Here is a 14,312-nt window from a genome sequence, read left to right on the forward strand (position 1 = left end):
AATTTGCAACCACTTCCACCTAGAAGTAACACAATTGCTGAAGCAGAACTATATCACCACCATTCACTTTAAGTAAAATAAGGAATTGCCTTCCAACAGCACTGTGGGAATTAACACACCACTGGGAGTAGTTCAGGAAGTGGTATTTCTTAAGGGGAATTAAAGATCATCTTTAAATTCTGATCTGGCTGGAGGTGCCCACAACTCTAGGAAAGGCTTAAGAAAGGTAGGATATTAAAAAAAAAGCCATAAGTGACTTTTAGTCAAAACTCTTCTATCCTTGTGAATTTACTTTTATAAATATCAGAGCATGTATTAAATGGCCACATCCTGTAGGACTGATACGAAGAATGAGAGAGAAACCATCGTTCAAAATTCACAGTAAAAGTTTATTATCAAAGTACGTATGTACACTCAGTGGCCACTTTACTAGGTGCACCTGAACATTTGTTCATTAATGTAAATAACTAATTAAACAATCATCTGGTAGCAACTCAGTGCATTAAAGCATGCAGACATGGTCAAGTTGCTGTTCAGACCAAGCATCAGAATGGGAGAAAATGTGATCTATGTGACTTTGACTGTGGAATGATTGTTGGTGCCAGAATGGGTGGTTTGAGTATCTCAGAAACTACTGATCACCTGGAATTTTCACACACAACTATCTCTAGAGTTCACAGAGAATGGTGTGATAAACAAACAAAAGTAATATAGTGAGCGGCTGTTCTGTGAGTGAAAATGCCTTGTTAATAAGAGAGGTCAGAGGAAAATGGTCGTACTGGTTCACGCTGACAGGAAGGTGACAGCAACTCAGATAACCACGCTTTACAATAGTGGTGTGCAGAAGAGCATCTCTGAACACACAATATGTTGAACCCTGAAGTGGATGGGTTACAGCAGTAGAAGACTACAAACATACATAGTGACAACTTAATTAGGTACAGGAGATACCTTATCAAGTTGTCCCCGAGTTCATATGTTACCATTGATTATCCTGAGGTTCATGTTCTTGCAGGCATTTACAGACAATTATAGAAATACAGCATAATAGAATTTATGAAAATTACACACAAAGACTCAAACAACCAATGTTCAAAATAAGACAAATTATGCAAAATGTATTAAAAACATGAGTTGTAAAGAGTCCTTGAACGTGAGTCTGTAGGTTGTAGAATGAGGTTCAGTGTAGAGCTGAGTGAAGTTATCCACACTGGATCAGGAGCCTGATAAATGTAGGGTAACAACTGTTCTTGAAATTGGCAGTGTATGACTGAAGGTTTCTGTATCTTTAGTCCTACTTGTTGCTCAGAGGGAGCAAGGCTTGGATGGTCAACGTCTTCGATGATGGATGCTGCCTTCTTGCAGAATCACTCCATGTAAATGTGGTGAGGTAGTGTTCATGGATTCAATTTTGCCCTATCATCTGCTTGTCCTTCCTCACAGTCTTACTACACACTTCCTCTCCTTGAATTCCAACTGCCCCATCCTCAGCCCTATCACTCAATTTCCCATCCCCAGCCGAATTAGTTTAAACTCTCCCTAACAGTTCCAGAAAACCTGCCCACATGGATATTGGTTCCCCTTGGGTTCAGGTATAACCCACCCTTTTTGTACAAGTCATACCTTTCCCAGAAGAGATCCCAATAATCCAGAAATCTGAATCTCTTCCCCCTGCACCAGTTCTTCAACCACGTATTCATCTGCAAAGCCATCCTATTCTTACCCTTACTGGCACGTAGCACAGGCAGCAATCCAGAGATTACTACCCTGAATGTCCTGTTTTTCATCTCTTTGCCTAACTCCCTATATTGTCTCTTCAGGACCTGTGTCACTTCACTTTCAATCTTCTTTTATTGATTTAAAAGAATAAGGATAAGTACAAACCAGAGAGGTTATCTCAAATACATATTTCAATAATGATACAAAGAAAGGAGTATACACTGTCAAAATCATATCTACTATTAAGCAAATAGCATTATCAGGGATGCATCTCACCCTAACCATGGACTTTTTACTCTCCTCCCATCCGGTAGGTGGTACAGGAGCCTCCGCTCACGCACCAGCAGGCACAGGAAGAGCTTCTTCCCTGAGGCTGTGACCCTGCTGAACCTCTCATCACAGCGCTAAACATGTATTGCATCCGTATTGTACTGTCTCAGTACTTTTATATTTGTGTGCTGTAGCACTTCTTTTATTTGCAGTTATTTTGTAAATAACACTATTCTTTGCATTTCTGGTCAGATGCTAAATGCATTTCATTGGCTTTGTATCTGTACTCAGCACAATGACAATAAAGTTGAATCTAATCCAATCTAATCTAATCTATTCTAATCTTATATAAAGAGAAAAGAGAACCACTTCTCCTCCTAACAGTTCATGGGAAAAAAAGATTCAAAATTTTCTATTATTGAGAGAAAAAAACCCACTAAGCTAACCTAAAACAAAACAAAAGGGGGACTGGGCAGTCCGCTTTGAGGATACAGTTAAAAAAAAGGAAGATCCTTCTTCAAATCTAAAAATTCACAGAGAAAGAAGAATAATTAACTGAAAAAATAATAAGAATTAGATCATATGAAAATATTGAGTAGAAGGTCGCCAAGTTTGCTCAAATTTAAAAGATGTATCAAATGTTCAACTTCTTATTTTCTCTAAATTTAAACAAGACATAATGGAGGAGAGCAAAAAAAAAAATACAGTAGGTGGATTGGGATCCTTCCACTACAATAGAGTAGCTCTCCTAGCCAATAAAGTTGAGAAAGCTATCATGTGTTGGAATAACCCCAAAAATTGCTGCAAGTGAATTAGGTTGTAGGTCCAGACCTATGACTTTTGATAACGTTCTTAAAACGTCTCTCCAAAAGTTATTTAACTTCATGCAGGACCAAAACATCAGTCCAAGACATCCCTGACCCTGGCATTTGGGAGGCAAAATATCGTCCAGGTTTCCTTTTCACGTCCACAGAACCTCCTGTCTGTTCCCCTAACTATGGAATCCCTTATCACTACTGCACTCTTCTCCCCCACTCTTCCCTTCTGAGCCACAGAGGCAGATTCAGTGCCAGAGACCCAGTCACTGAGGCTCCTCCTGGTAGGTCATCTCTGGCCCCCACATTATCCAAAGCGGTATTCTTATTATTGAGGGGAATGGCCACCGGGGTACCTTGCACTGACTGACTATTCCCTTTTCATCTCCTGACAGTACCCCAGGTGCCTGCCTTCTGCAACTTAAAGGTGACTACATCCCTGTAGCTCCTATCTATCACCTCCTCATTCCCCCGTCTGAGCTGAAGATCAAAGTTGTTAACAAATATAGCAAACAGCAAGGGTTCCAGTATTGATCCCTGCTGTAGAACATCACTAATCGCAGGCTGCTAATCACTAAAATAACTCTTTGTCATCACACTCTCCTTCCAACTACCAAGAAAGTTTTGGATCCAATTTGGCAACATACCCTGAAACCTATGGTTCTAACATTTTGGACCAGTCTGCCATATGGGACCGTGTCAACTGTCTCAATAAATCGCAGTGCACCCTTTCTGTCAGTTCATCAGTTCCTCACATTCAGAATGATAATTACATCAGCTTCTTTGCTCTATTCTCATCTTCTGTTATTCTTTTCCTTTCTCCCACAATTTTTAATCTGAGGAGTGCTCACAGTAATGAGAGCGACATTTTCAGAATCAGAATCAGGTTCATAATCACTGACATATCGATGGTTCCAATTATTTTAATATCGGAGAATGTATACAATATACAACCTGAAATTTGTTGTTTTATGACAGCACAACAGTGCAATTAACAAAAACTATAAATTACAATGCCATATATCTAATGTAATGCAAAAAGAGAGCAAAAATAGTGAGGTAGTGTTCATAGCTTCATTGTCCATTTAGAAATCTGATGCTGGAGAGGTAGAAGCTGTTTCCAGAGCATTGAGTGTGTGTCTTCAGGTTCTTTTACCTCCTCCCTGATGGTAGTAATGAGAAGAGGGCATGTCCTGGGTGTTGGGAGTCCTTTATGATGAATGTTGCCATATCGAGGCATCACTTTCTGAAGATTTTTTAAAATTTGGAAATAGAGTGTGGAGCAGGTCCTTCTGGCCCATCGAGCTGCACCACCCAGCAGCTCACTGATTTAATCCTAGCCTAATCACAGGATAATTCACAATGACCAATTAAACTACTAACTGGTATGTCTTTGGACTGTGGGAGGAAACCGAAGCACCCGGAGGAAATCCATGCACACATGGGAAGAACGTATAAACTTTCTTACAGAGGACACCGGAATTGAACTCGGAACTCCGACACATGATCTGTAAAAGTGCTGAGCTAATCACTTGGTTACCATGATGTTCTCGATGGTGGGGTGGTTAGTGGCCATGATGGAACTGGTTGAGTTTGAATCTTCAGCCTTTGCAGTTGAGAACCAAACTGATAAATTGATCCCCCTTCAAGCAGAACAAAGCATGAAGGTAATGATAAATTTCCACTTTCTCGGAAACCTTCTTCGTTGGCTTCACTGCATTTCCTATTTTCCTATTGGACAGAGCATGTGTAGAGACAATGTGCCTGTTGCAAATTTTTTGACTGTCTTTGCTAATGGCTTTTGCTGCTGTGTATATCATATCCAGTATGCTGATAAGGTTTTGTATTGTCAGGAGTACTCCTTGAATCCTGTAGCTGCTTAAACTGAAAAGAGCTGCAGTGAGACTCCATCCAATTAGATTTTGTTCTCCTGCATAGAACGTGCAACAATACACCCATTTTTGCCTGCAATCTGTCAGGGCCATCACTTGACATCAAAGGCTCTTTGGTCTATGTTTTGCAATATGTATTACAAATACCACATGAGGAGTTGCAGTCTTTGATTCCGGCATTCATGCTGTGTCAATATACAGTATTTCTTGCTTTATGCCGAAATGTTTCACTCCCAATATGGCTGAAATGGATTTTCAGAATGTCTGTCCTCATTCCTCCAGAGATTGCAAATCAAATTCCTTTGAAACAGTTCACCTGGTGAATAAGCAGTTTACCTAGGAAATAGCTGTTCTCTTTAATCTCACGAGGAAGATTGCTTTCATATTACAGCTAGCCAGTCAGAACAAGGAAGTTCAATTCTTGTCGGGCTTGATCTTTCTGAGTTTTCAGCTATTCTCTATTCTGCGGTCAGAGAATGTTGGATTATATTGACATATCCTTTGCTTTAATGAATTTGTCTTCAGATTTGGTCACCAGTATTTGATGAGCATACCTAACTAAGAACGTAGAATGTGCTAAAGAAGACAGTAATTATACATTAATTTCTTATTTGTACACAACTGCATCTCTGCAATCAACACCATCCTTTAGATGTAGGTGGGAGAAATCTCTCATTCCTGGCCCAAGGGGTTTATAGTTAGTTTTAATCATATCTTTCCATCTTCTTGTATTGATCAAACAGTTCATATTCACTCACAGTGCCGAGCATCTCATTCTCAAACTTTGCATATTTCTTCCTGTTGAAATAAGTGATATTAAAGTACAAGCCACTGACTGCGTTCTTTTACATCAAAGCCTCAGTGAGCTGTGATTCTGATGCTCTGTGCTGTAATGTGACCTTCACATCACAGGATCTGAAACCACAGCCTGAGAGGAACCTGCAGTCAATGGAAATACAGTCATGCAGTGTAGACTGCTAATCCTGTTCTTATGCTGAATGGCATCTCACGGGCACAGAGTTGTACACCAGGGGAGTGGGCCCTTCGGCCCACCGTATGCCTACTGGATTTTTGGCTCATCTACATTAAAGCAACTTGTCTGTACTTGGTCCAAGTTCAGCTGTGCTTTAACTACTTAAGTGCCTGCCTAAATATCTCTTAAATTGGTAAATGTATCTGATTCCAGCACCACTTCTGACAGCTCGTTTCAGATATCTCTGTGTCCCCTCAAATCCCTTTCAGTATTTCATTCTCTCACCTGAAACATAAACCATCTTGCTTTTGGTAACCCTAGATGGGGATAAAGATTCTGACTATCTCCCTATTTATGTCTCTCATCATTTTATACACTTCTATCAGGGTACACCTCTGCTTTTTCACTCCAGGGGAAACAAGACCCACCTATCCAAAGTTTCAAAAGTTCAAAATACATTCTGTATCAAAGTATGTATGCAGTATATAACCCTGAGATTCGTCTTCCCCACAGACAGTCATAAAACAAGTAAGAACCATGGGACCAACCCATCCGAAAAACCATCAACCACTGCCCCCCTTCCCTCTTCAAGCTCAGTGTTCATTTTCACTTCAGGCTGCCCTGATTCAAAAATCGCCCAGAAGTAGTAACCATAAAGAGCGACTAAAACTAGAATTAGAAATGAAAACACATCATCATAAACCTGAAATAGGCCAAATCTAAAATCTGTGCCAATTAAACTTTGCTCCATCCCCATCCTGGAGGAGGAGAAGATGGCGGCGTAACGCAGCGCGTGCGACCGCTCCAGAATGATATCTGTATTTGCTAAGTAGGGTACCATGCACAATTCTGATTTGATGGAGACAGAAGTGAGAGCGTGGAGGAACATCTAGAGAAACTTCTGAAATGCCAGCTTCGCTGCCGCTGCTACTGTGTGGTCTGGAATCTCCAGAGGAGTAGGCCTCTGAGTCCTCAGCTTTGCTTGTTTTGGCAGCCAGGATGAGGTCGAAGGCGCTCAGCAGAGGATGGCGCTCGGGAGGATGTTTCGGAGGGGCCTGTTGGAGGCTCGAAGTTTTCGGATGGACTCAGTGGGCTGTGGTCGGGTGATTCCAATGCATCGGCAGTTGTCAGTTGTCAGTGCCTGGAGGTTTATGGCAGGGGAGTTTCTTCTTTTTTGCCGCCTGCTATTGGGGACTATAGGAGTCGATCGGGACTTGAGACTTTTTTTTTACCATGTCCATGGTCTGTTCTTTATCAAATTATGGGATTGTTTTGCACTGCTGTAACTATATGTTATAATTATGTGGTTTTGTCAGTGTTAGTTTTTGGTTTGTCCTGTTTTTGTGCGATATCATTCTGGAGGAACATTGCATCATTTTTTAATGCATGCATTTCTAGATGGCAATAAACGAGGACTGAGTGTCCTCATAATCTAATCTAATCCGCCGACAGCATCGAAGGAGAGAGAAAGATCATTTGAACACAGGGACTTTCCCTCAGGAGCAGAGAGCAAGATACTGTCAAATGCAGACACCTTCTCCGGCAGTTAGTGAGTTGCTGGTATGATAGCGCTGAACGCACCTCACAATGAAAGTCCTCCACTCCAGGCAACGTGTTGCACTCTGTCCATTGCAACCACACCTTTCCTATCATATGGGGACCAAAAATGCACTCAATCCTCCAAGGGAAGCCTAACCAGTGCTCTGTGAACTTGCAATATAGTTTATACTAACTATTTTATTCTATGCCACCATTTATCACTCCCTTACCCGTTGCCACTTACATGGAACTTAGCTCCTCACCATTTACCATATGTCCCAATGCTGTCATTTTTGCCTTTTTCCATTCCTGTCCCTGAACTAGCAGGTTCTCTCTTAAGCTGTTTAAATCAGCCTTCTTCCAATTCAAGATGTTAGCTCATGAAACAAGCTGATTCCTTTCCATAACTACCAAGAATCTTACAGAATTATGCTTACTATTCCCAAAGTGTTCCTCTTCACTCTTTTGTCACCTGTCCAGTTTCATTTCCTAAGGTAAAGTTAAAGACTGCCCATCTCTCATAGGATTATTTACATATTGTCAGCAGGAAAATGATCCTCAGGGTTGTATATGGTGAAATATACGTACCCTAATAATAAAAATAAACTTTGAACATTGTCTCAAAAAACTTCCTTGGATAAAGTTAATAAATTCCTCCCCATTTAATCCTTTTGCACTAAAGCAACCTTAGACAATTTTAGGAGAGTTAACCCATCCCTCCCCAATTCTATAATCGTGCAGATACAAGGGTCTGCAAATGCTGGAGAACTGCAGCAACACCCGGAATCAAGCAGCACCTATGGAGGGAAATGACAGTTGGCATTTTGGATCAAGACCTTCCATCAGAAATACTATAACCCTTACACTTCTCTGCGATTTGCTTATATATTTGTTTCTTTAATTTGTGCTGTTGTATAACTACAGCAAAGTGATCACCTCTCTCTTATTCCTAAATTCTACCCATTTGGCCTCACTGGACAATCCCTCTAGGTTATTCTCTTTAAGTGCTGTCATTAAAGGAAAATCATGTCTGACGAATCTCATAGAATTTTTTGAGGACGTAACTAGTAGAGTGGATAGGGGAGAACTAGTGGATGTGGTATATTTGGATTTTCAAAAGGCTTTTGACAAGGTCCCACACAGGAGATTAGTGTGCAAACTTAAAGCACACGGTATTGGGGGTAAGGCATTGGTGTGGGTGGAGAATTGGTTAGCAGACAGGAAGAAAAGAGTGGGAATAAACGGGACCTTTTCAGAATGGCAGGCGGTGACTAGTGGGGTACCGCAAGGCTCAGTGCTGGGACCCCAGTTGTTTACAATATATATTAATGACTTAGATGACGGAATTAAATGCAGCATCTCCAAGTTTGCGGATGACACGAAGCTGGGTGGCAGTGTTAGCAGTGAGGAGGATGCTAAGAGGATGCAGGGTGACTTGGATAGGTTGGGTGAGTGGGCAAACTCATGGCAGATGCAATTTAATGTGGATAAATGTGAAGTTATCCACTTTGGTGGCAAAAATAGGAAAACAGATTATTATCTGAATGGTGGCCGATTAGGAAAAGGGGAGGTGCAATGAGACCTGGGTGTCATTATACACCAGTCATTGAAAGTGGGCATGCAGGTACAGCAGGCGGTGAAAAAGGCGAATGGTATGCTGGCATTTATAGCAAGAGGATTCGAGTACAGGAGCAGGGAGGTACTACTGCAGTTGTACAAGGCCTTGGTGAGACCACACCTGGAGTATTGTGTGCAGTTTTGGTCCCCTAACCTGAGGAAAGACATCTTTGCCATAGAGGGAGTACAAAGAAGGTTCACCAGATTGATTCCTGGGATGGCAGGACTTTCATATGAAGAAAGACTGGATGAACTGGGCTTGTACTCGTTGGAATTTAGAAGATTGAGGGGGGATCTGATTGAAACGTATAAGATCCTAAAAGGATTGGACAGGCTCGATGCAGGAAGATTGTTCCCGATGTTGGGGAAGTCCAGAACGAGGGGTCACAGTTTGAGGATAGAGGGGAAGCCTTTTAGGACCGAGATTAGGAAAAACTTCTTCACACAGAGAGTGGTGAATCTGTGGAATTCTCTGCCACGGGAAACTGTTGAGGCCAGTTCATTGGCTATGTTTAAGAGGGAGTTAGATATGGCCCTTGTGGCTACAGGGGTCAGGGGGTATGGAGGGAAGGCTGGGGCGGGGTTCTGAGTTGGATGATCAGCCATGATCATAATAAATGGCGGTGCAGGCTCGAAGGGCCGAATGGCCTACTCCTGCACCTATTTTCTATGTTTCTATGTTTCTATATTATATTCTCCCTTATCCCCCTTTGCATTCCTTACTGAAATGTCTAAACCCTGGAACAGTAGGCTATCAGACCTATTCTTCTCTCAATCATGTTTCTGTGATTGCAGTAACATCATAATCCCTAATGCTGATCCATTGTCACCTAATTTATCTGTGAAGCTCTTTGCATTAAAGAAAATTAATTGATCCTGCCAACCATCCCATGCTCCCTAACAACACAGACAAAATGCTGGAGGAACTCAGTAGGCCAGGCAGCATCCATGGAAAAAATACAGTTGGTGCTTTGGGCCAAGACCCTTTGGCTGCCTGGCCTGCTGAGTTCCTCCAGCAATTTGTGTGTGTTGCTCAGATTTCCAGCATCTGCAGATTTTTTCTTGTACCTGCTCCCTAACTAGCCCCTGTATGTTCTTCCCACTGGACGTGGTTGATTTATCCTTTACATTTTCCCCTCTAATTGCTGTTTTGCTTCTATGCCAATTGGACTTTGTTGCAAACTTTCTGCAACCTGAGAACTATCAAGTCACGACAATATGAAAGCATTCACCGAGCAGCCATTTGTTCTCCTACTGATGTTTTTTGCTTCAATATCAGACTTATCACTGACATATGTTGTGAAATTTGTTCTTTTGTGGCAGTACAGTGCAAGACATAAAATATACTGTAAATTAAAATAAGAAATATCACACATTAAATAAGTAGAGCCTTTTGAAAATGCCCTCCATGCTAGGGAGGCTAGTGCCTGTGATGGAGCTAACTGAGTTTACAACTCCCTGCAGGTGTTTCCAACCCTGTGCAGTGGTGTTCCATACCAGATGGAGATGCAACCAGTTAGAATGCTCTACATGGCACACCTGTAGAAATTTCTTGGGGGACATACCAGATCTCCTTCAACTCCTAGTGAAATGTAGCCATTGGTGTGCCTTCCTCAAGACTCCATCAATAGGGTCCAGGACGGACCGGTAGAAATGTGACACCCAGGACATTGAAACTGCTTACCCTTTCCATGTCATACGGTGGGCACTGAAGGCGGACCCAGATGCAAGACACAGACTAGGAGCTTGGACAGGAACACAGACTTGGGCTAGGAAAGCGGGACCAGGACAAGGAACTGGGAACTAAGAGCCTGGGTTTGGACTCCAAGCCAGGGACTGGACAAGGACCCAGGACCTGGGTCTTGACTCGGGCTCGGACCCTGGAACTAGGCGAGGACATGACGTAGCTACAGGACTGGACATTGGCTTGGGTTCTTCGAGGCTCTCCTGGGCAGGACGAGGTACTCCTTCTTGGAACGCAGGGCCGGGACCCTCTCTAGGACGCAGGGCCGGGCCCCTTCCTTGGACTCCGGGCCAGGATGACTGCCGAGGAAACTGTCAGGGATTCAAATGGAGACGGAAAGGGAACAGTCCAGCCTCAGGGTAACAGCAAAGATGGCCAGACTTACCCCACGGAGGGAAGGACAGGAAGGGACAGATCCAACCGCAGGGTAACGGCAAGGATGGCCTGACTTACCCCACGGAGGCAAGGACAGGAAAGGGGCTCAATAAGGGGTGGCTCTGAGTCTCAGGGCAGCCAGCAACCTTGGCTGGCTATGGAAACAGCCGAATCCATACCACGATGACTGTTCCGACTAGAGACAACAAGGCTCCATGAAGCAGCGGTCCTCCAACTAGGCCTAGAGATCACGATTGGCTGCTCTAGCCTTCCACCGGTGGGTAGCTCCAAGGGGATACTGATGAGACAAACCAGCCCCCACACGCGATCCCAGGGCCGCTTATATTCCCAGCCCCAAGACGAGCATCAGGTGCCTATGATTAAACCCAACTGAAGCAAGGGACATCCAGAAGACTTGGAGTCTGGAGTCCACGGTCCGGACTGTGAACTGGAATGCGGACTTCACGGACCGGACCATGACATTCCACCGCTGACCATTGATAAAGATTGGTATGTTTCCTCGATTTTCCCTTCCTGAATTTCATAAGACCATAAGATATAAGAGCAGAATTAGGCCATTTGGCCCATCGAGTCTGCTCTGCCATTTCATCATAGTTAATTCAATTTTCCTCTCAGCCCTAAACTTCTGCCTTCTCCTCATATTCCTTCATCCTCTGACCAATCAGGAATCAATCAACCTCTGACTTAAATATACATAAAGACTTGGCCTCCACAGCTGGCAGTGGTAAATAATTCCACGGATTCACCACTCTCTGGCTAAAGAAATTCCTCCTCATCTTCGTTCTGAAAGGATGCCAGTCTAGTCTGAGGCTGTGTCCTCTGGCAGTAGACTCTCCCACCATAGGAAATATCCTCCCCATGAACACTCTATAAAGGCCTTTCAGCAATCGATAGGTTTCAATGAGGACACCTGTCATTTTTCTTAATTCCAGCGAATACAGTCCCACACCCATCAAATGCTCTTCATGTGACAATCCATTTAAACCTGGAATCACTTCTGTGAATCTCCTTTGAACCCTCTCCAGTTTCAGCACATCCTTTCTAAAATAAAGGGCCCAAACCTGTTCACAATACTCCAAGTGAGGTCTCACCAATTCTTTACAGAGTCTCAGCATTACATCCTTGCATTTATATTCCAGTCCTCTTGCAGTGAATGCTAACATTGTACTTGCCTTCCTCCCAACAGATTCAACCTGAAAATTAGTCTTAAGGGAATCCTGCAAAGGAACTCCCAAGTCGTTTTGCACATCAATTTTTTTTGTATTTTCTCTCCATTTAGAAAATAGTCCACCTTTTCATTTTTTCAACCATAGTTCATGATCATACACTTACTGACACTGTATTCCATCTGGCATTTTTTGGCCCATTCTCCAAATGGTTTAGGTCCTTCTGTAGCCTCTCTACTTCCTCAAAACTACTTGCACCTCCACCTATCTTTATATTATCTGCAAACGTTTCAACAAAGCTCTCAATTCCATCACCCATGTCATTGACATCTAATGTAAAAATTATTGGTCCCAACACACACCCCCTGTGGAACAGTACAAGTCATCGCCAGCCATCCAGAAAAGGCTCCATTTATTCCCACTTGCCTCCTACCAATAAGGCACTGTTTTATCCATGTTAGAATCTTAACTGTAATACTATGGGTTGGTAGGTTGTTAAGCAGCCTCATATGTGGCACCTTGCCAAAGGCCTTCTGAAAATCCAAGTGCCCAACATCAACTGATTCTCTTTTGTCTCTTGCTTGTTACTTCTTTAAAGAATTCCAACAGATCTGTCAAGCAAGATCTTCTCTTGCGGAAACCATGCTGTTTTATCATGTGCCTCCAAGTACCCTGAGACCTCATCCTTAATAATCGACTCCAACACCTTCTCAACCACTGAAGTCAGACGAACTGGCCTATAGTTTCCTTTCTTCTGCCTCTCTACCTTCTTGAAGAACAGAGTGATATTTGCAATTTTCCAGTCTTCCAGAACCATTCCAAAATTTAGTGATTCTTGAAAGATCATTACGAATGCCTCCATAGTCACTTCAGCAACCTCTTTCAGAACTCTGGAAGTGTTCATCATTTGGTCCAGGTGACTTAGGAATCTTTGGACCTATCAGTTTCCCAAGAACCTTCTCTCCAGTTATGGTAACTTCACACACTTCATGCTCCCTGACACCTGGAACTTCCGCCACACCGCTGGTATCTTCCACAGTGAAGACTGATGCAAAATAAATATTCAGTTCATCTGCTATTTCATTGTCCCCTATTACTATCTCTACAGCATAATTTTCCAGCAGTCTGACATCCACTTTCGTCTCTTTTTTACACTTTATGTATCTGAAGAAATTTTTGGTATCCTCCTTAATATTATTGGCTAGCTTGCTTTTGTATCCAGCTTTACCATCCTAATGACACGTCCAGTTGCCTTCTTTTGGTTTTTAAAAGCCTCCCAATCCTCCAAATTCCCACTAGTTTTTGCTCTATTATATAGGAACATAAGAACATAAGAAATAAGAGCAGGAGTAGGCCATCCAGCCCATTCAGCCTGCCCCACCATTCAATAAGATCATGGATGATCTGTCCGTAAACTCAGCTCCATCTACCTGCCTTTCCCCCACAACCCTTAATTCCCCTACTATGTAAAAATCTATCTAACTGTTTTTTAGATATATTTAGTGAAGAAGCCTCAACTGCTTCCCTGGGCAGAGAATTCCACAGACTCACCACTCTCTGGGTAAAACAGATTCTCATCTCTGTCCTAAATCTTCTCCCCTGAATCTTGAGGCAATGTTCCCTAGTTCTAGTCTCACCTACCAACGGAAACAACTTTCCTACTTCTATCTTATCTATCCTTTTCAAAATTTTGTATGTTTCTATAAGATCCCCTCTCATTCTTCTGAATTCCAGAGAGTATAGTCTCAGGTGACTCAATCTCTCCTCATAGGTTAACCCCTTCATCTCTGGAATCAACCTGGTGAACCTCCTCTGCACTACCTCCAAAGCCAATATATCCTTCCTCAAGTATGGAGACCAGAACTGCACACAGTACTCCAGATGCAGCCTCACCGGTACCCTGTATAGTTGCAGCATGACCTCCCTGCTCTTGAATTCAATCCCTCTAGCAGTGAAGGACAACATTCCGTTTGCCTTCTTAATAACCTGTTGTACCTGCAAGCCAACTTTTTGCATTTCATGCTCAAGCACTCCCACTCCCAAGTCCCTCTGCACAACAGCATGCTGCAATTATTCCTTCCAAAGTGAATGATCTTGCATTTACCAACTTTGTATTCCATCTGCCAGACCTTGGCCCACTCACTTAATCTATCTATATCCCTCTGCAAACTCTCCACATCC

The sequence above is a fragment of the Mobula hypostoma genome, chromosome 4 (genome assembly GCF_963921235.1).
Source record: "Mobula hypostoma chromosome 4, sMobHyp1.1, whole genome shotgun sequence".
In the NCBI taxonomy this organism is placed as follows: domain Eukaryota; kingdom Metazoa; phylum Chordata; class Chondrichthyes; order Myliobatiformes; family Myliobatidae; genus Mobula; species Mobula hypostoma.